Source organism: Podarcis liolepis, assembly GCF_965112155.1.
Source record: "Podarcis liolepis genome assembly, chromosome: 10".
NCBI classification, from domain to species: Eukaryota; Metazoa; Chordata; class Lepidosauria; order Squamata; family Lacertidae; genus Podarcis; species Podarcis liolepis.
This window is the reverse complement of record NC_139562.1, coordinates 50,762,246-50,787,953: the sequence shown is the minus strand read 5'-3', so window position 1 is coordinate 50,787,953 and position 25,708 is coordinate 50,762,246. Positions and strand designations below refer to the sequence as shown.

General features: G+C 41.0%; 1 protein-coding gene and 1 long non-coding RNA gene across 8 annotated transcripts in view; one reads left to right on the top strand and one right to left on the bottom strand.

Moving 5' to 3' along the window:
* CNTN1 (contactin 1) overlaps window positions 1-25,708 on the top strand; it is a 171,550-nt gene that overhangs the window by 19,879 nt on the left and 125,963 nt on the right. For 3 of the 7 annotated variants that reach the window (XM_083463403.1, XM_083463406.1, XM_083463402.1), the window contains exon 2: window positions 9,328-9,453. The exons of 3 other annotated variants lie outside the window; for them this stretch is intronic. The gene's annotated coding sequence lies outside the window, so the exon portion shown is untranslated. The remainder of the gene's footprint in view (window positions 1-9,327; window positions 9,454-25,708) is intronic. One more of the 7 variants, XM_083463404.1, reaches the window with a different exon arrangement.
* On the bottom strand, window positions 18,533-21,906 carry LOC310688122. The gene is made up of 3 exons (XR_014516789.1): window positions 21,596-21,906; window positions 20,246-20,463; window positions 18,533-18,601 (listed from the first exon to the last, which is right to left on the bottom strand). It is a non-coding gene; the product is annotated as an uncharacterized lncRNA (long non-coding RNA).

Below are 25,708 nucleotides of genomic sequence, written 5' to 3'. Positions count from 1 at the left end.
CATTATACTTTAGATCACAACTACTGAAGATTGTAAGAGAATTAATCTCAGATACTGTGGTACCTCGGGTTACAGATGCTTCAGGTTACAGACGCTTCAGGTTACAGACTCCGCTAACCCAGAAATAGTACCTCGGGTTAAGAACTTTGCTTCAGGATGAGAACAGAAATCATGCTCCAGCAGCGCGGCAGTAGCAGGAGGCCCCATTAGCTAATAATAATAATAATAATAATAATAATAATAATAATAATAATAATAATAATAATATCATCTTTATTGTCATTGCCCCCTTCGGGGACAACGAAATTACTTGACTGCTCCATAAAAGCACTAATTAAACAATACAGTATAATACAGCAAGGGAGATTAGATGACTTTCAAAGTCCGGGCTTCCCATTCAGGGCCGAGATCGCTCTGGAGAAGAAGCTGTTCTTAAGACGGCTCGTTCTTGTCTTCATCGTCCTGTATCTCCGTCCCGACGGCAAGAGCTCAAAGAGACAGTGACCAGGATGCGATGGATCTTTTACTATGTCCAGTGCCTTCCTATGGCACCTTGTGGCATAAATCTGCTCTAAGGTGGAAAGTGAGCAGCCAACAATGCTCTCTGCTGCCTTAACAACCCTGCACAACCCCATCCTGTCCTGGGCAGTACAGCTTCCGTACCACACACATAAGCCATAAGTGAGCACACTCTCAATGGCACAGTGATAGAAGGCAAGCAGCAGTTTCTGCGGAAGATGGTTTTTCTTTAGTATTCTCAAAAAGTACAGTCTCTGCTGCGCCTTCTTCACAAGCCCCCTTGTGTTGACACTCCAGGACAGATCCTCTTGTAATTCAATGCCCAAAAATCTGAACGTTGTTACCCTCTCCACACAGACCCCATCAATCCCCATCAATCAAAAGTGGCTGGACGTTGCTCTTCTGTCTCCTGAAGGCCACCACAAGCTCCTTTGTCTTCCTTGTATTTATGAGCAAGTTGTTAGCTCTGCACCACTCTGTCAGCCGCTCCACCTCATCTCTAAAGTGGTACCTCAGGTTAAGAACAGTTTCAGGTTAAGAACGGACCTTCAGAACGAATTAAGTTCTTAACCTGAGGTACCACTGTATTGAAAAGAAAATAATGTGGCTGAATACCTATCACCTTGAAAGTGAAATGAGATCACTACAAATAGAGTTGTAGTTTCTACATACAGTGGTACCTCGGGTTAAGTACTTAACCCGAGGTACTATGTCTGGGTTAGTGGAGTCTGTAAACTGAAGCGTCTGTAACCTGAAGCGTATGTAACCCGAGGTACCACTGTACCTGTGACACGTATTCTGACCATGAATGGCATAATGCTCTTTATATACATACCTGAATATACCGGTAGATCGAGAAAATAATTATCAGCCTTGTTCCTCTGCTTTGAAATGGAAAACATAGTTAACATTTAGCTCTTTCCCCGTAGTATGACAGTGATTGTATTTTCATAATTTTAGTTGTCACTTCTCCAGGTAAAATAAATAGCTTGTAGTGCTTCAACATGTCATAAGTGTAATCCCACCTATATGGTCTAAAGCGGGGCTGAGGAAGCATTGGCCTTCCAGGACTCCAAAAACATAGGTAGGGTCAAAGATTCCCCAGGTGTGATCTAAATCACTTGAGTGCATAGCGGAAAAAAGTGAATGCGCAATGTTGAAAAGAGTGCAATTGATGGGGGGGGGGGAATCCTTTTGGCACATCTTCCTCCATATTGGCTCCAAATGCATGTGTAGCTTATTCATTATGGGGAAAATGTACAAGCGCTCTTTCCGCATATTAGCAATAAGTAGCAGAAGCATGAATATGCATTCTTTTTTTGCTTGAACATCTTCTGTTTGACTGATAGCTGTTTGTATGGGGCAACATGACCTTATTTTGGTAGGATGGCATGATTTTTGGTAAAATGACAGCCAAATTTTGGAAGATATTTATTGCATTTTTTTAAAGGAGGGAGGGGCAAATTAAGGTCACAGTAGAGGGACATCTGAATTAAATGAGATTAAATTAAATCTGTAGATTGTGGGCCATAGTTAAAGATAAGGTATGTATAAGCAGCACTAGTATATTTCTGTTATGCTTTCCTTCTATAATTGCACATAGCTTGGCTGTTTTGGCAAAGCTGGCAACAATTTTAATCTTACCGTACTGAGACTAGCAAGATATCTGATGACTTATGTCATCTGGCGCATATAGAGGCAGCAACCACAGATGATATTGATCAAAATTTGAAAGAGCTTTATAGGTCAAGACGACATCTTGAATTGAATATCAATCTGTTTGGCAGGCAGTGCAAGTGAGTCCCAGTGGCAATATTTGGTCTTATAAAAATGATCAAGAATTGCATATTGATGTGCTTCTGTATTTGCAAATGGATAGTTTGATTGGAGTGAATATTTGAGCAAGATTTTTACAAATGGAGCTGGGATAATATATATATATGGAAAGGTTATTAAAGTTGTCAGGGTGTGTAGAATGATATGGATTCCGTATAGAAGATATTTCTTTAGCATCTCTCCTCAGGATGATTTGATGCTCTGCATTGCTTGAGCTGCAGTCTTATACAGTGGTACCTCGGGTTACATACGCTTCAGGTTACAGACTCCACTAACCCAGTACCTTGGTTTAAGAACTTTGCTTCAGGATGAGAACAGAAATCGTGCTCCATCGGCGCGGCAGCAGCAGGAGGTCCCATTAGCTAAAGTGGTGCTTCAGGTTAAGAACAGTTTCAGGTTAGGAACGGACCTCCGGAACGAATTAAGTACTTAACGTGAGGTACCACTGTACTCACTTGGGAGCATATTCAACAGGACCCACTTCTGAGTAGACCATGCATAGGATGGTGTTGTAAGTGATGTCCACTAGAGGGCTTCAATGAGAATTGAAGCAAGGGAGGTGAAAAACACATTTTTTCCTTTGTCTTAAAAAAAAGAAACAAACCATGACTGCATCGACTCATTTAATTTTGTTACTGAGAATTAATTGGAAAAGTCATTTTAAAAGATTTCTTCTGCTGGTTGCTCTTTTTGATCTGTTCTTTCTCACAGCAACTGTGTATCCATTAGTTTTCAAATGCATGTGCCATTCCAAATAAAAAGAGAACATTATAGTGTCAGGTGAGGTAGGTGGATTATTCATTGTTATGCTTGTTCGCTAAGCCTGGAAATATGCAGTTGTCAGAATTTATATTTTAAAAATTTAATATATGGTAAAACTATTGTAAATGACTGTTGAATTAATTGGAAAAATGTTAATGAATGAAGATATTGAAGTAGTTTGACCTTCTAAACCGACTGACTTCTTGAATTGGCTAAACATATTGTGCAGTCAGTGTATTTATTTATTTATTTTAAAAAAACCTTTTTGGTTTTGTATCAGTTTATCCTTGAATCTCAAAGCAGCAGGTTGACATGGAGGAAATAACACCTCTCACACTGGAAAAACCTTTAAGATAAGAGTCTAAATGGAAATTTAAATTACAGAAATGTCTCTTTCATGCTGGGACTTAAATATACAGGCTTAGTATATTTAAATTCAGCCCAGCCTATAGTTCTATATCTGGCATACAGTGGTACCTCTGGTTACAAACTTAATTCATTCCAGAGGTCTGTTAATCTGAAACTGTTCTTAACCAGAGGTACCACTTTAACTAATGGGGCCTCCCACTGCCGCCGTGCCGCTGGCGAGTGATTTCTGTTCTCATCTTGAGGTAAAGTTCTTAACCCGAGGTACTATTTCTGGGTTAGCGGAGTCTGTAACCTAACATGTTTGTAGCCCGAGGTGTTTGTAACCTGAGGTACCACTGTATGTGCCTATAGCAGTGTCATAAAGCTGATTCCATCATTGTAATGTGATACTACGGTGACCTTGTGCTGGCACAGGAGTCAGACTGTCTATGTAGAGACACTCCATTCTAAATGGTTATTGCTTGGTTATTTCCATAGTCTTTTTGGCTACAAAGCATTTTGTAGCTTGCTCCTAAATTGTAAGCCTGAAGACTCATAGTGAAAGAAGCATGAACTGTGACTGCGTTGATGATTATCCCAAGCATCAATATTAAAACGCTGTGATTTTTTTAAGTCGAGTTAAGCCTAAATAACAAAGACTAAATAGCACAACATGAGTCACTCAAGACTGCTAATAAATAAGTGCAAGGCGGCGAAGGACAAAGGCCAGGCTCCTATTTGACAATTAGAAATTGATTAGAAAGTTTTGCACTGATCTGCTAAGTATCTGGCCTGATGCAGCATAGTGTGAGCAGAAATAAGAAAACTGGAGATGCAAGTCAATATCTGTAGCCTGGACCGATAACTGGATGCTCAGAGGCAGCTGTTCGTGCATTTCTGAAGTGACAGCTTAGATTATTGGTGGAAATAAGTTTTCACACAAAACCGGTCCCTATCAGAATGCCTAAGGGCTCATTCAGACTTCCTTTTGTGCCATTTCTGTTTCTAGAAGAAGAAGAAGAGTTTGGATTTGATATCCCGCCTTTCACTCCCCTTCAGGAGTCTCAAAGCGGCTAACATTCTCCTTTCCCTTCCTCCCCCACAACAAACACTCTGTGAGGTGAGTGGGGCTGAGAGACTTCACAGAAGTGTGACTGGCCCAAGGTCACCCAGCAGCTGCATGTGGAGGAGCGGAGACGCGAACCCGGTTACCCAGATTACGTGACTACCGCTCTTAACCACTACACCACACTGGCTCTCTAGACTGGCTTTCTAGACTGGCTTTCTAGACATAGGTCCATGCTTAAAAGCTCTGTGTCTAAGAGTTGGGTTTTGTTTTGTTTTGGTTTTGCTTCCTCTGCAAAAATACACTCTTTACTGCTGAAAACAACTCCATGGAAAATCCAAGTTGCTGTATGTTCAGCATTAAAGAGTGGGTTTTTCTGGTGAAAGCACCATGACAAGAACAAAACAAAACAACAAAAAGCACTTGGAGATGGAGAAAACACAGGGCAGAAGTGTGGATGAGGCCTAAGCAGATTCCTATGTTTTTAATACTATGCTGTGAATAATACTACAGTATGCTACTTTGTTGTTGTTGTTTGTTTGTTTATGTCTCTCCTTTTCACCTGATGGGATTCAAGGCAGCTTACAGTTGAAAACAAGAATATCTAAAAACACATCATAATAAATAAATAAGAACCAATTTAAAACAATTATATAAAACATTAATCACATGTCATAACTTGCTTAATATGGAGCAGCAGAAACATTAAATCACAGGCCAAGAATTCTCCTATTACGCCAGGGCAATCTAGTTTGTCCGTCCTGTGGGTGTTGGTGTTTTTTATTATTAATCTCACAAGGCATGGCTAATATGGGTACCCAGATGCTTAGAAAGTCGAGGTAATTTTAATCTGTTTAAGCATTTAAACTTTTGTGTGTTTTAAAGTAGGATTGTGATTCCCGCCCCCCCTTGATTTTACTGCTCATCTTTTGTAAACTGCTTTGAGATTTTTTTTGTTTTTACAGTCAAGCAGTGTATAAATTTTATGAAATAAACAAATAAAATGAGTAATGTTTGGCCCAACTAGATGTAGTTTGGCACAAAGTGTTCTATTTTGTCATTTGTTATAGCGGATAACTAGAACTAAATTTTTTAGGAAAGCTTTAGATGTCATATAGAATCCATTCCCTTTTTGTTTGTTTAGTTCTTAGATGAATGCCAGTATCTACAAAAAAAAAAAAGGTTCATTTACATTTTATACAAGAGTCCATGGTATTTTCAACTTTTAAGAGCTTCTAAGTATGATGAATGACTTCCAATCAATGCACTTGCATTGTGGCTGATTTTTTATTTTTGTAAAGCAAATAATTTACTTAACAGATACTGATTTGGTTCTAGTGTGGGAACCCCATTAAAATGATTAAATACTTGTTGATGTTTAGTCGTTTGGTCGTGTCCGACTCTTCGTGACCCCATGGACCAGAACACGCCAGGCACTTCTGTCTTCCACTGCCTCCCGCAGTTTAGTCAAACTCATGCTGGTAGCTTCGAGAACACTATCCAGCCATCTCATCCTCTGTCGTCCCTTTCTCCTTGTGCCCTCCATCTTTCTCAACATCAGGGTCTTTTCCATGGAGTCTTCTCTTCTCATGAGGTGGCCAAAGTATTGGAGTCTCAAACAGGGATTATTAGAGTCACAAACAGGGATATCTAAAACATTTACTATTCACCTGTGTTTTATCTAGTAATTATGGTCATTCCTGAGAAAATTATGGACACCTAAGTCCTATTGACAGCAATGTGGCTGAAGCATCTAAATATGAAGTCTGTTGATTTCAATGTCAATTAGGCTCACCTAAGTTTGTCTCGATTGCACCCTAAGACTGCAGTTCTAAACATATTAGAAACATTAAACACAGAACTTAATACCTGTAAATACCTTGTATTCTAAATAATGCTACAGGAGAATAGTATCTTGTGTTTTGTGCAGAAAATTACTTTTCACTGATAATATAGCTTCCATGAGACAATTTGTTGGAAAGGATCCAGCATATCTTATTCTTCTTACTCAACCAAATATGATGATGAAATTTTATACATGTGTGTTACAATTTAAATGGTCATATTCAACTTTCATTGATAACTCTGTTTTCAGCTGAGAACAAAGAAGCCACTATATCCAATTTAGTCATGTGTCTGTAAATGATGAGCTTCTGGTGCCAATGACTGCCTTGTTTTTGTGTTCGTTCATCCATGCTCTAGTATGCTTTAGCTTGTCCTGAATTTACTCAACTAATTGAGAGGTACTCAACTAATTGATAGTTTGTTCTCTACCTCGACCATTTTCAGTAACTTAAAAACAGGAGGATCTTCAAAGGAATGCGTACTTTTCTTGTTTTCAAAAGAACTTTAAATATTTAAGCATTCATGGTGTTCATTGTTTTGTATTACTCCAATAATGATGCTGGGCTGTTACTACAGCTATTAGGCAATAGTACACAGAATCACCCTTTGACCTTGAGCTCAATCTACATTGCTAGGCTTTTGTTTTCATTCTACCAAGATGCCTTCCAAATGATGGTCATGTGTAAGAAAACATGATGAGAAAGATAAGTTGTAGGTGAGTGAATGCCAGTTACAATTCTCCATTTGGCTCTCTGCCCCAACTTCCTTTCCCTTGGCTCTTGATTTTCTCATTCTGTACTCTATGACTTCTGTCTCTTTCCATCCTTGCCTCCCTCTATCCATCCCCGTCACTCAGTTACAGTATATTTCCAGAAAGAAGCTTTGTTGGTTGTTGAGCCTTTCTAGTGTCCACGTCCAGCCTTTGAATAACTGTTTCTAAGACTTCTAAGAATACCACTATTTGCCTTTCTTCAGTGGCGATGTACAGCAGTACCTCAGGTTAAGAACTTAATTCGTTCTGGAGGTCCATTCTTAACCTGAAACTGTTCTTAACCTGAGGTACCACTTTAGCTAATGGGGCCTCACGCTGCCGCCGCGCGATTTCTGTTCTCATCCTGAAGCAAAGTTCTTAACCCGAGGTACTATTTCTGGGTTAGTGGAGTCTGTAACCTGAAGCATCTGTAACCCGAGGTACCACTGTATTGGCAGGTCTAAGATATGTGTGGAGATGGGAATTGCATCTGCTGGCTTCAGAAAGAAACTTGGTTCTCCATAAAGAAGTTGATTTTCCATGCAATTCCTAAGTGGGAAGGTGTATGTGTATTGGTGTCTCAGAGGCAACAGGTTGACTAAATGTAAGCTGTTACCTTACCTCCCACTTTTCCAGCAGTACCCCCCACCCCTCTTCATTCAGGAAGAAGAGTTTAGCATAGCAAACACACTGACTTATAGAGGTGTTGGCCATGATCTTGGAACAGGCATGCACAACTTGTGACCCATCAAAACAAATGTGGCTCAGTAGCTACATTTTATGGCAAGGGCTGCTCAGTAGGGTGCAAGAAGGCATTGATTGCTCTTCTGACCGGTGTTTGTCGCATGCTACACTGTTTCTGTTCTGCTGCCATTAGGCTTCTGAAAAAGACAATGTTGTTCATTTTGCTGTCCACTGAAATGGAGTTTTACTAGATTTATTAAACAACTGTGAATACCAATCATAATTGGTCATATTGATTTTCGTTCCAGACATGGGGCGAATAAGCAACCACAGGCAATTTCTGTTTCTGTTTCCATCAGAATTGCCCAACATCCCTATGTCTGAGGGCTGCATTCATACTTGGCCCATCTGCCTGTGGGCTACATTGCAGTGCTGGGTATGGTCATCCCATACATGCACATACAGATCAGTAGGGGAGGGTGTTATTGCAACATCTCCACACATCATATGGTCAATCTGATTACTTGGGGGGGGGGTTATTTGCAGCCCTATCAACACACTGGACTTCAGCTACTCCGGTGCTGAATGTGTGTTTGCTATTGGTGGGATCTGGATAGGTCAGAAAAATGTTCAGGCTGGTAAACTGGGAGTTAGGTTCCTCAGTTTTATGGCCTGCCAGTTGATTGACAAATCATGCTCTGCCACTTGACAGCAGAACCCTGTGGCTGACAATCTGCAGTCAGCCTGGTGGCCCACAAGTTAATCTGACTTTCGTACATAGTGATACAGTGGTACCTCGGGTTAAGTACTTAATTTGTTCCGGAGGTCCGTTCTTAACCTGAAACTGTTCTTAACCTGAAGCACCACTTTAGCTAATGGGGCCTCCTGCTGCTGCCACACCGCCAGAGCACGATTTCTGTTCTCACCCTGAAGCAAAGTTCTTAACCCGAGGTACTATTTCTGGGTTAGCGGAGTCTGTAACCTGAAGCGTATGTAACCTGAAGCATATGTAACCCGAGGTACCACTGTACTTGCATTTCACTCACTAATTGACCTTTACTTCATTTATATACATTTATATACAATGATTTGTTTAAGTTGTGAACGCAGTCTATGATACATGTTCCCTATACTGTATATCTTTTCTACTCCAGTTGTGTGTTTAAAACCTGGTGTGCAAGTCATTTTGGAAATCTTACTTTATCTCCCTCTTAAAGCAAACCACTTTAGGTATTGGTTAGAGATAAGCTCTTATTAAAGATTAAACCTCATCTGATAGTTTTGGGACATGATGATCCAATGAGAATGTTGAGCCTGCTTCCAATAATGCTGCTGTATTTATACAAGCATATTTGGTTAAGTGGTGGCTTGGCATGAGTTCATTTCTACTGTCTTACAAAGTTCTGGTGCTTATAAATAGACAGACAATGCATAATTATAGTACTACAGGGGCTTCTGTATGTGAGAAGAAATGCAGTCATTTGCTAGGGATAATAATTGCTTTCATTTTCAACAGCTTTCCTCACTGTTATTTAGGAAGAAGCGATCGGCACAAGGATTGGAGAGCACCAAGACCAAAAAGAGAAATTGCACTTCTTCGTTTGTAATTTTGAGCAGCTGAAGTCTTATCCATTCACTTTCAGTAAGTTCCATTTGTGTGATTTTTATTATATTATTCCAACTTTCTTTTGAAAAGATTCTGTATATAATAGACAGTGTCTTTTTATGAATATCGGGAAATAATACGTTACAAAATTAATTTTCCTGGAAAGTATAACCTTATTTCGTAGAAAATTACAGTGTGCAAATTATCTTATCTTCATCTTATTTAGCTTTTATATAGCTTTGAATGCCACATTGAATGTCTAAATCAAATTAGTTGAGATAACTATAATTATTGGACACGTGTGTATTTCTTCGTGAATAGCAACAGGAGGAGCCTTTTAAAAATGTATCTAAGTATTCTTTTTTTATTTCTTCTTTATTTTATAATTTTATTTTGATCTTTCTATTTGTTATATGGTGATGGTATCTTGATGTTTGGTGGTTTGTTTATTGTCTAAAAATTATAATAAATATCCTTTAAAAAAAATGTATCTAAGTAGACTTTTTAAAAGTAAGTGCTGGCTCACACTTGCAGGTTATCCCAGCCACAGATAGGTCTGCCATAAGCATGTGGATATGCTGCCAGGCTATGTTCAGCTGCATTGTAAGCCAGCATTGTTGACGTTAAGTGGCAACTTGACACAGGAAATAAATATCCGGTTGCTGAGATTTCCTTAGTCACAGACATGCTGGAGAAATTTGTAAAGGGTTCATCCTGCCTGGAGTTCCCCAAGCGAACACCAGTAGACACAGGCTTAAAGAGAAAAAATAGGCCTTTGTTAATACCAACGTACCTAGGGGTCAAAACAACCCATTGGACCTGCTCTAGTACAAGTAGTTTTAGCTTCTGGAGTTGGCATGCCAAATGGGTCTTACCTCCCCACCCCACCCCACCCAAAAGCAACACAGACAACTTTTAAGCTCTCTGCCTTACTTACCAGGTTCTAGGAGGCGCGCATGAGATCTTGCAGGAGTTTCCGAGTTCTTGCAAGAGCTTCCCACAGCCCATAAGCAAGATAGAGAGCTTAAAAGCTCTTTCCATAACAGGGAAACCCTGTTTAAAAAGAGCTTTTATGCTCACTGCCTTCTCTGTGTTTAATTTGTGAGATTTCAATTAGACAGCCGTCAAGAGCATAAAGTTGAAACTGCATAAGTTAAATGTGTAAGTTGTGAGTTGTCTGTAATAGAGGCTTAATTTGCAGTGTTGCAGTATTTTTTATATGTTGTCCATTACTAACTGATTCATAAATCCATAACAAAATATAAGCATGTCTTAGATCCATTATTGGTATATACCTGTTGGATCACAGCATCTTTTTCAATGCCCCACAGGGTTAATCATGCCATAATTCTACAAAAGCACAGAACCACCACCACCACCCAAGACTCTAATATCAGGGACATGTATTTCCTCTCTCAGACACTCCATTGCCTCACTCTTCTGATATCTCCGGCATCACACTTTCATTCTATTTTCCTCCTCCCAGTCTCCTATTTTCCTCCCTTTTCTTACTTGCCCTCTCAGTTGATTTGCTTTCTTTTGGCAGCTCTGATGACAAAGTGGGCCTTGAAAAGCACATGAAGCTCAAAGAGGGACTGGGAGAGATAGTTGTTGTTGTTGTTCCTATTTTCTCTTTGCCTCTGTGTGCCTTTCAGTGGAGGAAAAAGGAACCACCTTTGCCATCTCAAGGCAAAGGGATCTTTTAGTGGGGGGAGTGGGGCTGAGGCATTGTGGGCACCAGGAGAAGTCCTCAAGGGTGCACAACACCCACAGGCACCACAATGGAGGCCCCTGCTCTTGAATATGCATTAGGGGTAGTCAAGAAGTTCTTAGCTTTTAGGGCAAAGTAGATGTTGTGCTGGTCTGCCCTCACCACATACCAAAAGCCAGGGGTAGGTGTACAGTTTGAAGGAGTGCACAATTCTCCTTATGCCCACCACTTGGCTGTCTGTAGTACCTTTCATTTGTGCCCGTTCTTTGAACTGCACTCTTTGTTTTGTATGTGATTGGTGGAAACTTTCATTTTAAAGAAAGGTATTGGTCCAAAGTAGAACGGAGATGAGCTTGGAGTTGGGCTGAAAACTTTTAAGCCCCCATCCAGTCAATATTTAAAGCATTTCAACTATTAATGTTGTCTGATATTGATTTATTTTACACTGTTGGCAGACGAGGGGGTATGTGATGTGATGTCCTTCCAGCTGGCACACTTTACATTGAATTTTCAGTCCTGTACGCACTCAAGGGAGATTGATTTGGGAGTTTGTTACAGACATCTCCTGGAGTGATCTGTACAGTATCTTGTACTCTCTTGGTGCAAAATGCAATGATAACAGTAATAGGAAATAATGCACCAACAGTCCTTGTCCCCACCCCCACACCAAAAAAAATTCTAAGGAAATTGAAAGAATAAATGACATTTAATCATGGGGGCAGGGTTTGACTTCAGCCAGAGAGAAGGGGGTTATTACAACCATGTTTCATCTCCAAGGCTTCTGTTTCATTTCCTTGCTTGTTCGCTGACTAGTGTGATGCTTCACCTTTCACTGTCAACCTTGTTTCTTTTCTCCCTTGACTTTATCATGCATAAGCACTTACTCATGAAAATACTTCTCTTGAGCTCAAGGGTGCTAGCCAACAGGAGAATCTTACCACACACTTCTGCTCATCCCTACATCTTTTTCTTATCTCCAGTTCCTGAACCCTACTCTGGAGTATGGAGGCTTTGGCAACATCAGGATGCTGCCTTAAATCACTACACGAAACCTTCCCAATTGTTGCTTATGTCTTTGTACTAATATTCAGGGAAATGTGTGTGTTTAACTGAAAGCATCCCTCAATTGCTGTTCAGATGTCATTGGAAAAAACTTAAAAATTTGTTTCCTTATATCCTTGTTAGTGACAATTGTCTGCATTTTCTCTTCTTTAAGAGGATAATTAGGTGGCAATGGAATTAATCTATCACTTCTTGAGAGAAGAGCATGTCACTGAGATAAAATTGAGAACTAATTATTTTACTTCCTGCTTTAAGGATTCACTGCCTTTTATCTGATTAATTGTTCATGATCTGAACAAAAATGATATTTTTAAGGGTGGTTTGCAAATACTTTTTGAAAGCAAAGGTATGTACCATGTAGAAGATTTTTATATTCTGACCCAATCCACATTAGGTATTTCAAATAGTAATACAATGGGCAGTGTGTGAATTTGGGGTTGGTAGACTGGATTCAGACTAAAATATATATTTTATTTGAACAACTGAATTCATAGCGGTGGTAACATCACTACACTATCTCTTCCTCCCAATGACTATACCTGTTTTGTCTTTGCTTTTCAGTCATTCATTCTTCGTATCCTGTTCAACCAGAGTGCAATTATGTGTTATATTAATGTCTTTCCAGTCATGGAGCTGCAGTGAGGGGGAAAGATTCAACAAGTTTTGTATGATATGCAGGTGCTGAAGCCACCTCTTTTGTGGCAGAGGGTGGAGAGGAGGCTGCAATTCCTGTTTACTATAATATTCTTGTTCTGGCATTCACCTTAGCAAAAATGCAGTGCTAGAGGTTTTTAAAAACTAGGACATTTTCTAATTGTTTCAGAAATTTATAGTATTGTTCAGTGAGGCTTCCAGATAAATGTGAATAAGATTGCAGCCTAGATATTATAACTCTTAAGTCTGAAGTGTAAAAAAAAAAAGCATCTTTCATGGAATATTGATATGATGCAATCCAAGACCAAGACTGGGCATTTAACCAATTGCTGAGAAAGTTGTCTTGTCCGAATAAAACTTGATGACTCCAAGGGATGTTAAACATCTTGTTAAACTGGCTGCAGTGCCATGTTATTGGTTCCCCTTTAAACAATACATTTCAGATTTTCTTGATTTAGCAACTGTAAATGTTTCTGTACTATATGGAGGATCTTGGTCTAATACATTAGAACAGTTACAACAGAAGAAGAAGAGGAGCTTGGATTTGATATCCCGCTTTATCACTACCCGAAGGAGTCTCAAAGCAGCTAACATTCTCCTTTCCCTTCCTCCCCCACAACAAACACTCTGTGAGGTGAGGGAGGCTGAGAGACTTCAGAGAAGTGTGACTGGCCCAAGGTCACCCAGCATGTGGAGGAGCGGAGACGCGAACCTGGTTCACCAGATTACCAGTCTACCACTCTTAACCACTACACCACATTGGCTCTCAGTCTTCTATCTCCCTGCTGAGTCAAAGCAGCAGAGAATTCTTAAGTTATTTGATGTCCAATGCCCGAGTCTTTTCCTTTAGTTGACCCATAGCTACTCCCAGCAATTCCCAGTAACTCTCCTTTCTTTACCAGTGCTTAGCATTTATATTCTCTCTACTCAGCACACACAAAACACCCCAGCCATTTCAGTTTGGATTGAATTCTGTCACCACATCCCACCGATCAAAATCAGGACTCTCATTTTTTGGTTCCGAGCTCTTGCATGAGACCAAAAATTGAGTGTTTTTTGGTTTGGCACTCTGGCACATGCCCGCTGGACCAAAAAAGGGAACACTCTGGGATCCAGTCAGAATCTAGGATGGCTTCTGTAAATCTAGGATGTTCCGCTTAAATCGGGACGGTTGAGCAGTACGCCACATTAGTTTGTGCTATGGTCCAATAGGATGAAGCAAGATGTCTACCGATTGAGTAATTTGAATTTACCAGCTTCTGTTGCTGGTCTGGCAGATTGAAAGCATGACAGTTTAGCTGTCACTCAGGCCTGTTGCTGGCCCACCGCTGATAAACCATCTCCACAACTCTCAGCAGATACTCATAGCCAATTGGAGGCACTAAATTCAGTTATGTATAAAACCCTTTAAACATTTCAAAATTTACCTCTTTAAAAAAACATGATTTCATGACAAATAACATTACAGTAATACTATAAAAATTTCTTTTTTTGAAAGTTAGTTTTATTTGTTTGTTTGGAGCAGTGTTTCCCAAACTTGTGTCTCCAGCTGTTTTTGGACTACAGTTCCCATCATCCCTGACCACTGGTCCCACTAGCTATGGATAGTGGGAGTTGTAGTCCAAAAACAGCTGGAGACACAAGTTTGGGAAACACTCATTTAGAGCATTTGTTCCTCCATTGTTCAGCAAAAAAGGCCCCCTGAGTGGCTTACATAAAATAAATTAAGAAAAGACAGAAATGAAAAGACATGGCAATAAGGGGAAAGAGGCAGGGGGAGAGAAGAAAAAATAAAACTCAGTTACTTGTTCTTAAACACTTGTTTTTATAATGACTAACTTGGACAGTTCAAATATAGGAGGTTAGACTAGGAATAGGCAGTATAAGACTTATGAGCCTATTGGGTCTGCTAACTTTTCCTTTGCTTGTGTAGGAATGACTTTTCTGTGGGCTAAATAGTGCAGTGGGTTTTTAGGAGCAATATGGGCTAGGTATGTGCTGTGTTTTGTTGCTCGCTCCTCATCTAATCCATGCTATTCTAACATTTTAAAATACCAGATAATAGTTAACATATGAATAACAAAGGGTTAACATTAGGAAGCCGGGACTGAAAACTATGTTTGCATAGTCGACAAATGTGGTTTTCGTTGTGTCCTTGAAATATTTATCATGCTTTATTGACAACCTATTATTTTCCTGTCAGGTGCTTCAACATTTTAAGTACTTTTTGAGATCCTCTGGCAGGGTTGTCACAGAAGAAACAGTCTTCTTTTTTTTCAGTTCACTTTTGGAACACATTAGACCTTGTTATATATTTGCTTCCCTTCAATAACTTGTCAAATGACTGCTTCATACAGCAATTACAAGTAAACTACAAGGTTCTTTGGAAGGAAGGGCAATTGTAGCATCAGCAGACTTTGAGAATGGGAAGAAAATAATTTCTGAGTTTGTGTGCAAAATGCTTTAGGAGTTCACTTCTTCTTTTTTACCCAGTTTTTTTTTTCCACAGGCCAGAGTTACATCTCACAATAAGCCAGGGTTTCCATCTTACTGCGATTTACTTTGAATAAGCTCTGAACACACAGTCTGATTGCTCCTCCAAGGCAAGCAATAGAAAAAAACCTGTCTCAATTAAGCGACAGGATTTTCATGACATCCAAATATGAGGTTCTGGTTTGTTGCTTCCAAACAAGACAGGGTTCCTAAGTCATCACTAAAGTATGGCTTAAGAATGGTTAGTAATTCAGGCTTGTTAGGGGAGAAACAAGCCAGGATCCCAAGTTGGGATGTCATGACAAGCGAAACATAGATGTGGTTTCCTGGTTTGTTTCTTCCATTTGCTCCAGGAGAGGAGCGAAGTGGGTGGATTGGGGCTGTGGGTACTGGCATACGGTAAGGCTGCAATTTACACTCATTTAACTTGTGCACATTCAGCTTTACATGCTTCGCAAATAAAAAATAAAAAATGGAAAGGGGGCAGGTGTCAAGAAAAAATGACTTTCCACCCATCACTGAATACAATGTGCTTTGATTAAGTGATTTTGGCTTTAGGTACCCTAACCCCCAAGGGACGCGGGTGGCGCTGTGGGTAAAACCTCAGTGCCTAGGACTTGCCAATCGCATGGTCGGCGGTTCGAATCCCCGCGGCGGGGTGAGCTCCCGTCGTTCGGTCCCAGCTCCTGCCCACCTAGCAGTTCGAAAGCACCCTTAAATGCAAGTAGATAAATAGGTACCGCTTTATAGCGGGAAGGTAAACGGCGTTTCCGTGTGCTGCTCTGGTGCTGGTTTGCCAGAGCAGCTTCGTCACGCTGGCCACGTGACCCAGAAGTGTCTGCGGACAGCGCTGGCTCCCGGCCTCTAGAGTGAGATGAGCGCACAACCCAAGAGTCTGTCAAGACTGCCCGTACGGGTAGGGGTACCTTTACCTTTACCTTTACCCTAACCCCCACATAAGTTGGGAGCTTACTGTACTATTCACTCAAAGTAAACCACAGTAAACTACCGATTGTGGCTTATTGCGACATGTGAACACAAGCTATTCTCTTCGTTTTAATAATACTTGGTGCTTAGATAATGTTATATAGTTGCGCATCGAGGTCCCCAAGACACCCCCCCCCCAAAGAAAAACACAATTGACACTTAATTTTTGTTTAAGGTTTTTGGCATAATTCTGGCCACAACTTTATTCAAATTACAGCAATGTGAGTGGTTGCTTAGGCATTGGTAGCACTAACTGACCCCGCCCAGGGACAGCTCTGACATTCGCACCCCCCGCGAAGTCAGCAAGGGTAAGTCACCTGGGGAGAGAGACGGGACTGGGAACCATGCCTCACCTCTCCCCAGAATGCTCCCAGGGGCTTGCGTGGCCCTAGGCCCTTGCCAGGGGGTTTTGGACAAAAGCATGGGGAGCCCCTGGGTTCCTTTAACAGAAAACCCTCGAAGCAGCAGCAGCAGCAGCAGCATTTTGGAGGGGCAGGCACAGCCGAATCCATACCCCTCCACCAACCAATTCCAAGACCAATGCCTAACCGCAAACCTTACAAGTTGTGACGATTTGCTACACAGTAGGCAAAAACCAAGTGGAACACACTAATCAGCCAAATGGACAAAATTCCTACCAGGCCCCTGCCCCAAAGCAGACGACCCCATGACAGGCATAGCAAGGTCAAGCAAACAGCCTAAAATTAGGGAAGGGAGGGCGGGTGATCCGAAGTAAGCAGCGAAAAGAGGAAGTTCCTCGCTGCGAGCATTGTATTTAACCAATAGGGCTGTCAATCAACAAATGGCAACATCTAGATTTCCCCAATAACAGCCCGCCCTTGCTTAAAGGATGGCCAAACCATTTGCCTAGTAACAGTGAGGTGTCTTGTCAGCCCCGCCCGCAACCTGTGCTCTCCATGAGGGAGAACACACTTTAGCAGTATACTTTACAGTGGTGCCTCGCAAGACGAAAATAATTCGTTCTGCGAGTCTTTTCATCTTGCGATGTTTTTCGTCTTGCGAAGCATGGTCCGTCGCAACTGTGCCTCTTCAAGCGGCTTTAAGAAAAAAGCGCAAGATGTTTTCGTCTTGCGAAGCTAGCCCATAGGGAAATTCGTCTAGCGAAGCAACGCAAAACCGAAAAACCCTTTCATCTAGCGAGTTTTTCGTCTTGCGAGGCATTCGTCTTGCGGGGCACCACTGTATGCGAATTTTCTCTGAAATTCTTACAATAAATTTACTCTTGTAAATCAACCAGGATATATTATCCCTCGTATTAAGGGGGGAACTGATGCATAGGAGTTAGCACCTAATAAATTTATGCTGATGTAGACTTTGAACCACAGATCTCCTGACTCACTACACCACTTTTTATTATTGAAAAACGTGTGAATGAAACAAATCTTACAACTCTTCATTAAAAAATGTATGTTTTTGAAATGGTAATGGTAGGATTCTATATGAAGATATGCTGATGGGGGTTGGAGAGAACAAATGAAATAGAGATGAATGAACTTCCTTCCACTCATATTGTATCTATACTACTAATTGTAAACCTCATCCATGAATGATAAACATTTGTTTTATTGATAATTGTAAGTTGGCTCATAATGCTTTGGCAATGCACATTCTTAGAATGCTGCCTTTAGAAAAGTACTGTGAAGGCAGACAGACTACTTTAACTTTTCAAAATCTGTCATGCAATATTAATTGTTGCATTGAAAGGGATGCAAGTTTCTTTAAAACCATTGTTGTGTTTGGCCAGACTTTAAAACTTGTTTGTTGGCTTGTTTAGAAAGGAATGTTTTATCCACCCACCCACCCAATTTGGTCGTAGGAAGCCACTAAAACATTTGATTTTTGTAAATATCACTATGGGCCTTTGCATGAAGCTTGCCCTACCCTACATGACTTTGCCAGGGCCCCATGAGAATTGATTAGATTGCTGGATTGAAGGTGGGGCTGGGCCAATGCTCAATAAATTATAGTGCCATTTTTAAGAAAGTGAGTTGATTTCAAATTATCAGGAAGGATGGATAGTTTCTCAGACCAAGTAAGTTGTTAAAACAATCAAGATCTGAGCATGAATCTAATAACAGTTTATGGCATTGCTAGTCTGGTCTGATACGTGCTAATGTGCAGGGGCAAAAGCAGGGCATCAACACAAAATATTAACATAACCAAATAAGCAACAGCTATACCATAACAGTGATGATGTCAAACTACGCTTTCCCAACCTGCGTAGAATATTAAGCTCCTACAGATGCCTCCAAATTCCTGTAATTATATAGGCTGCCAATGTGGGATTATGCTTTATGAAAAAGTATGACATGACAACTTTATCTGTCTTTAAGATGGCACAAGACTGCTTTATTGTAAGGGAGGCAGTTGGTTTGGTTTTTACTGATTCAGCCTAAAGACCCACCACACCATTTGGGATTGATAATTCAAGTGAATTTTGGGAAGTGTCTTCTATTTCAAGGTTGCAGGCTATTCTGCTTGTTATTTATATCCATTACTAGGTGGCAATTTTGTTCAGTGCTCTTCAACACCTCCACTTCAAGGGTCTGTGAGAATGAAAACTATCATTTTTAAAATTGAATTCGGTTCTTCAGTGTCCAAACAGTCCCTTGCCATAATTTTCCAGATTTCTGTGTTAAGCACCATCAAAGACACTCTACTTCCAATACTGACATTATCAATGCTGCCCAGATAATTCAGGGTGTTGACTGACCTATAAACACTGTAAGTAAACATTTCATTTCCAACACAGAGATTTTCACTATGTATCAAAATGTGGTAAAGCAAACCTGAATCAGGAATTGCCCTTTCGATAGCAAAATGTTTGTGACAAAAAAGAGGAGAACCAGTGATGACAATTAAAGGAATTTGGGTCAGAATCTCAAATACCAAAAAAGATCAAGAATTTATTGTTGTGAGTTTGAGGTTTAGCCTGCATGATTCCTGAGTCCCTGGGGTCCTGGATCCAGCAAGGGTTATGTCAGAGAACTGACATCGGAGCTAGAGGCAGAGGGAAGGCTCTCAAATGATGCTGGAGAAGGGCCCAGCAGGGAGAGAGGCAGCTCAACAGATGGGGAAGCAAATCAGCGCAACACCAGGGATAAAGGGGGGCAGATGGGGGAATCGGCGAGAGGGCTCCAGGACTCTTCACTGGACACCAGCGGGGAGAGCACGGGTCCTCCGCTACCCACGCCCTCCCTGCGCAGGAGACTTCCGCGCAGGGAGAGTAGGAGGAGACTTGGCGTCAAACAACTTTTATGTTGGAAAAGGTTTAAGAAATGCCCACTGACGGATTCTGCTAGCGACTGAGACAGCCACGAAGTGAAGGGCTGTCCAGACAGAAAGGTTTAACCAGGCAACATAGCCAGGAGAGGCGGCGACTTATGCACGAGCAACCCATATTACAGGTTAAAATCTAATCGAGGAATCCATTGTTGAATTAGCCAAGCAAGGGTCTTTATTACCACCTAAGTATTGTTACTGGCATAACAAAGTATTTTACTGCTAGTATTTTACTGCTAGTGAGGAAGACAAAAGCTAGAGATATGTGTGAGCTGGGTGAAATCTCTGGAATCTCTTTCTGCTCAGGGACCGGGGTGGTGTACAACAGTATTAATATTTGTTTTAGTATTTTGGATCCAGATTTCTAGTTTAACTGTATTTGGGCATCACCACTTCTCCATATCTTTACCACAGCCACTTTACCATGAAAAAATTCAATTTTCAGTAGTTACTATTTAAATTCTTGGAGGGTTTTTTTTTATCCACATTTGCAAACCTAGGCTAGTTTTAATCATTCTAATTACAAAGCCATAATTGAAATAGATTTGCATTCCCCCTTCCCTTTGGTCCAGCTAAAAGTAAATAATTAGGGCATGACTGACTGCTTTTTTAGTTTACCTTTTTGTTAAAGCGGATAAAGGTTATTTTCATGTGCAGTCGTTGCTGGCTGATCACTCTGTTCCGTGTCAGAGGAAGGCTTGAATAATCTCTTTGAAGGCAGCATTGAGGCAGAGAATTAGCATTCTTTCCAGCTGTACTCCACTGCACACAGGTTGGTTACTCGTTTGCCATTGCAGAGTTTTCATTAGATCAGCTGAAAAGATGCATGTCCCCCCCTTGGAATACAAAATTAGATGCGAAGAAAAGAAAACAGAGCCAACAAATAAGTGTGGAATAATGTGTATCAATTAACCATGAAAACATCTATATTGTAAATTTTCAAAATGTGCATGCTGCTTTGTTTGCAAAAGCATTTTATAAATACAGGGGCTGCCCTGAACAAAGATTGGCTTGTAAAGTTAAATTGCTATTTGGCTTATAAAAGGCACAGTAATTAAGAGAGTGTTAGAACTAAAAGGCATAGGTAAATTACTTAAACCCTGCACACTTCATTCTGTTGTAGAGGTATCTGATCATTGTATTTTGATTTAAAATAATAATAATACTGTGTGCATGTGGCAGAAGATCTTCAGATAACAATATAAGTTTCTGGATGTGATCTACCTTGGGTGGATTCCTTCCCCCCCCCCCCACACACCCCAAGCTCTCACTTCCAGTCTCAGCTGCCCCATAATATAGAGCAGGCATAGGCAAACTCGGCCCTCCATATGTTTTCGGACTACACCTCCCATCATCCCTAGCTAACAGGACCAGTGGTCAGGGAAGATGGGAGTTGTAGTCCCAAAACATCTGGAGGGCCGAGTTTGCCTATGCATGATATAGAGGCACCTTCTGGTATGTGCCATTTAATGATAGGAGTCTGGGTAAGAAGGGAAAATTGGTAACCTGCTCCCCCTCTCCCATATATGTGTGTAAATATATATATATGCACAGTATACACAAATACACAACACACAGTCCTCTTGGGATCCCATCTTTCCCCCAGATTCTAATGCTGTGCTCTTATCTATCTCGTGTGAACTGATCCCTGTTCACTAACTCTATGGGGCTAAGGACCCTACAGCCTCTTCCCCCCACATATCCACTGGGTTGGAGCCCCATAAGCTCCCTCAATCTTCAGGGGGCACAGGAGACCTGGGGGGAAGTCACCCCAGGTGGCATGGATCATCGTAACCTGATGGATGAATGTTGCATTTGGGAGGAGGCCTGGTTGGCTTCTCCCAATGCGACAGTCATCACACATGCAATGCATGATACACGTGACATTACACGCATGCACATTGCACATGTAACATCGGCCTCCACCCCAATGTCAGGCACAACTCGGCGCCTCTGCCCCTGGTGTACCTTGTCAGATATCTTATGCTGGACCTAGGAATGATTGTTTGTTTTTCACTGCTTTCCATTGTTCCTGGTTCATCTGTAAGCTGCCATGTTAGAGAAAATAAATATATAATTTTAATAAAATAAATAACAGGAAGCAGACCAACAAGCATGCTTTCTCCGGTCACTTTTGTTTAGGGGCCGATTTGAGGTCTTGCTGGTTTGCAAAGCTTTGACGAGCCACTGAAGGATTACAGGATGCTCCCTTCAGTAGCTGAGGAGAACCATAAATTCAACACACACAAAAATGGACAGAGACCATTGTAGAGACCTACTGTACTTATCCATCTGGAAAGGCCTGTTGGAGCAATAAGTCTTCATTTGGGAAAGGAAGGAGGCAGGTGGAAGTTTGTTTCCTACGCTAAGGGAAGAAGGAAAGTTTGGAACTCATTTTGAAGGGCATTTTTTAAAGGTCTAGCAACCTATACGTCCATGCCTTACTTTGCCACATATTTTGTCATTTTAAATCTTTGCTGGGGTTATCTCACCAAAGAGTGTGTGCGTTTGTGTTTGCACCAACAACCTGGAGCAATGGTGGCAAGAAAGCAAGTGGAAAATTAGATTACATGTCAACGTCTATAAGTGGTATAATTCAGTATTGCAGTTATGTTTAAGATGTAACATAAACAGAATAACCTCTTTAAAATATCATAATACATTCTGCCACATTTAGAATACTGTGTTTACTTTTCATGTCTAGGGATGCCGACAGCCATGCCAGAAACATGTATCTTAAATATAGCTATAATATGCTTGGGCATATTATAAGCATTTATAAACATTCATTTTGTCGACAGATGTTTGTGACATGAACTGATTTTTAGCTTTGTGCGACTGTTTCTGTAGCTTTCATTCTGCAATAGATCAAATTATACTTTTATTACTAGGAAAAGGGAGTTTGAGTATTACTTAAATCACTTACAGAGTTGGACCCAGAACTTTGGCAATAGGCAAGCAGAACTTTGAAGTAAAATCACTGTTAGTTTCACTGTTATAGCAGAAGTGACTGTGCCTGAGACCAACGAGTCAACAAAGATTTTAAACAGGGTTCTCCATAATCTACATAAACTACATAATCTAACCTGCAATATGGATCCCCATTTGACCTGTGAATTTGTTTTCACCTAACAGCCACTAAATATCTATTTGCTAACATTTGCACACACATTTTCTTGTGTTTGCAGGCAGTTTGAAAGTGGGAAAAAACATGAAGGCTCCCTAGAGCTCTTATGACAGCCAGGGAATTGATTTATCTTGGCTTAATTCTTTAATAGACACTTCCCGTCAAAATATGCTCTCCCACTATCTTCTGGCCTTCAGCAGAGATATATAAGCTGGATCAACCTTACAGAAAATAAAGTTGTCTTTAAGAGGTTTAATTAAATCAAAGTTTACTAATAAGCTTTGCAGAAATGGAGTTCCAAGTCTTCCTTTCTCATGCAAACTAGTTTCTTATTAAGCATTTATCTAGTAGCAAATCCAAAAGGAGATATTTATTTAAATTTCTTCCATTTGATGCAAAATCAAAAGGTAATAAAGATGTGTAGCTTGTTTCCTGCACTGTGGTGTTAATAGCCATTAATATGAATTTTCTCTTCCTGCGCAGGGTGCTTAATCTGAGCCAATTTGGCAATGACTTTCTTTTGATAACTGTGAATATGAACAAGCATTGCTTAGGACTTGCAGCTGATTGAAATGCTATGCAACATTGATAGGCCTGTTTCATAAACCTAACTGGGGGGAAATGTTTTGTTTCTTGCATACAGGCCAGATATCCAAAGCACATTTGTTAGAGTAAACATCATCCAATTGTGTTCTTGTCTTCAGCAATTCTGTTGAGTTTTCCATAGTAACCAAAACCTTCTCTTTGACCTGGTGATTCCTCCATAGGTTTGTAGTGTCAAAAGCAAATTCAATTGGCTTGAGTTAACTGTGGGGATTTTTTTGTTTTTGTTTTTTTGCTTCTTCTATTTGTGCATTTGCTTGCTTCAACTTTAATGAACCTGAAATAACAATATCTTTTTTAAAAATAAAAAACTCTGTTCTCTGTTAGTAATATAAGTTACATTCTCCACTTTACCTATAAACATGTGTTTAAAAGGCCGGGGGGAAATGAATGCATCTCACACTGGCTAACTACCTTGAGTACAGTAAATTGGTTCATGGGTGCCATTGCAGTGACTAATTTTATAATTCAATAGCCGTAATTAGTTTGAGATCGTATGGGGGGAAAGGCTGCATTTCCCAATTTAATAGTTCAGGCAAATGCTTCCTGTAAAATCACACTTGCACTCTCATGTGTTCTCATATCTACCCAGTCAGTTTTCCATTTCCTCACACTAGCCAGCCAGAATAGTCAGTGGTGAAGATGGAGCTGTGTCTGAAATGAACAGAAGATGGATAGCCTCCAATTGCCAAGAAAATTGCCAGGAGCTTCACGAAAACACTTAAAAGTATCATGGTTTCTCACTTTGCCACGTGAATTCCGGAATTCCCATTGCAAGCCTTTCCTTCCCCTCCTACTCAAAAAACAGTCGAAATTTTCTCTACCTTTTCATCCATTGCTTCTTCCATCTCCTGGCCAGGGAAAGAGAGAAGCAGCAACCTACTTCGCGTTCTTGTTTGCACACTCTTATGAGCTGCTCAGCAACATTGCGCACAATAGGGAGTGTCTGCTCTGCATCCAAATTTCTTAGGTCCCTGCCCAGTTTATTTGCATTGCTGCCTTACCTTTCGTTGCCAGTTTCATTTGGGGACCTGAAGTGCCACTGAGCCACTGCCACCTGTGTATGTGGTGGACGTTTCCTCTTTGGCGCCTGCTTTGAGAGAGATGCAGAGAGATCTGATCCTGGAGCTTGACTTTCTCTATGGCTTAAAATAAACAAGACTAGATCCCTAGAGAGGAAGGGGATTTGGAGAAATGGGGAAGGGGTCCTCTGGAGCAAACACAGTTCCCTACAAAGCCCCTTCCTTTCTGGCTTCTCACGTGGATGCGGAAAAGACCTTGATTTCTCCCATGAGCTGAATTGGTGGCGTCTCCCAATTTTGTGCATTTGGGTGTCCTAGGGCAGCTGGGGGTGGGGGGAAGCCGAGGTGTGTGTGTCTGTGCAGCTGATCCATCCAGGATTCACCAAAGCACCAGGATGCTGCAGTTGCTTACACATTCCTAATTTGCTCAAAAGTTTTAAACCAGGCTTCCTCAACCTCGGCCCTCCAGGTGTTTTTGGCCTACAACTCCCATGATCCCTAGCTAGCAGGACCAGTGGTCAGGGATGATGGGAGTTGTAGTCTCAAAACATCTGGAGGGCCGAGGTTGAGGAAGCCTGTTTTAAACAGTAAAAAAGGACGTTTTGCATCCCCAAACTCAACAGTTAATATTTCCCTGGACCCCAAAATAAACACTGGGATGCCCCATATCATACACCTGCACAATCACAGCAGTAATGGTTGTTCAGAGTTATCATGCTTCCAAAATACTCATAAATGCATGAATCTCCACACACACACACACATAGTTGAATTAATTGATATGGGGTTTTCTTTTTTCCTCAGGCTTCCCTAAATACCATACATAAATTCAAAGATTTCTGTGTTTCAAATACTGCGGTTTTGTATGATTCCTCTAATAGCTTTTGTACTTGACCATGGGGAAATGTTCAAGCAGTGATACTGATGTATAATAGAATGTCCCTTTTTCCATCTGAAGAATATTAGAGTGTATAAGATATTTTGGAAGACAGATGCCCAGTTAGCTACTTCGGGCACTGGTTTTTATCCCAGTACAGTGGTGCCCCGCAAGACGAACGCCTCGGAAGACGAAAAACTCGCTAGACGAAGGAGTTTTTCATTTTCTTAGCCGCTTCGCAAGACGCATTTCCCTATGGGCTTGCTTTGCAAAACGAAGCTTGCCCCGCAAGCTCCGGGGATAGTGTGGAAGCGCAGCGCGTCTTCCCCGCTGTCCCCGACCTCTTTTGAAGCAAGGGGCGGCGGGGAGAAGATCGCTTCTCCCCGTTGCCAGCCCCACAATCTCCGGGGACAGAGGGGAAGGCGCGCGCGCCTTCCCCTCTCTCCCCGGAC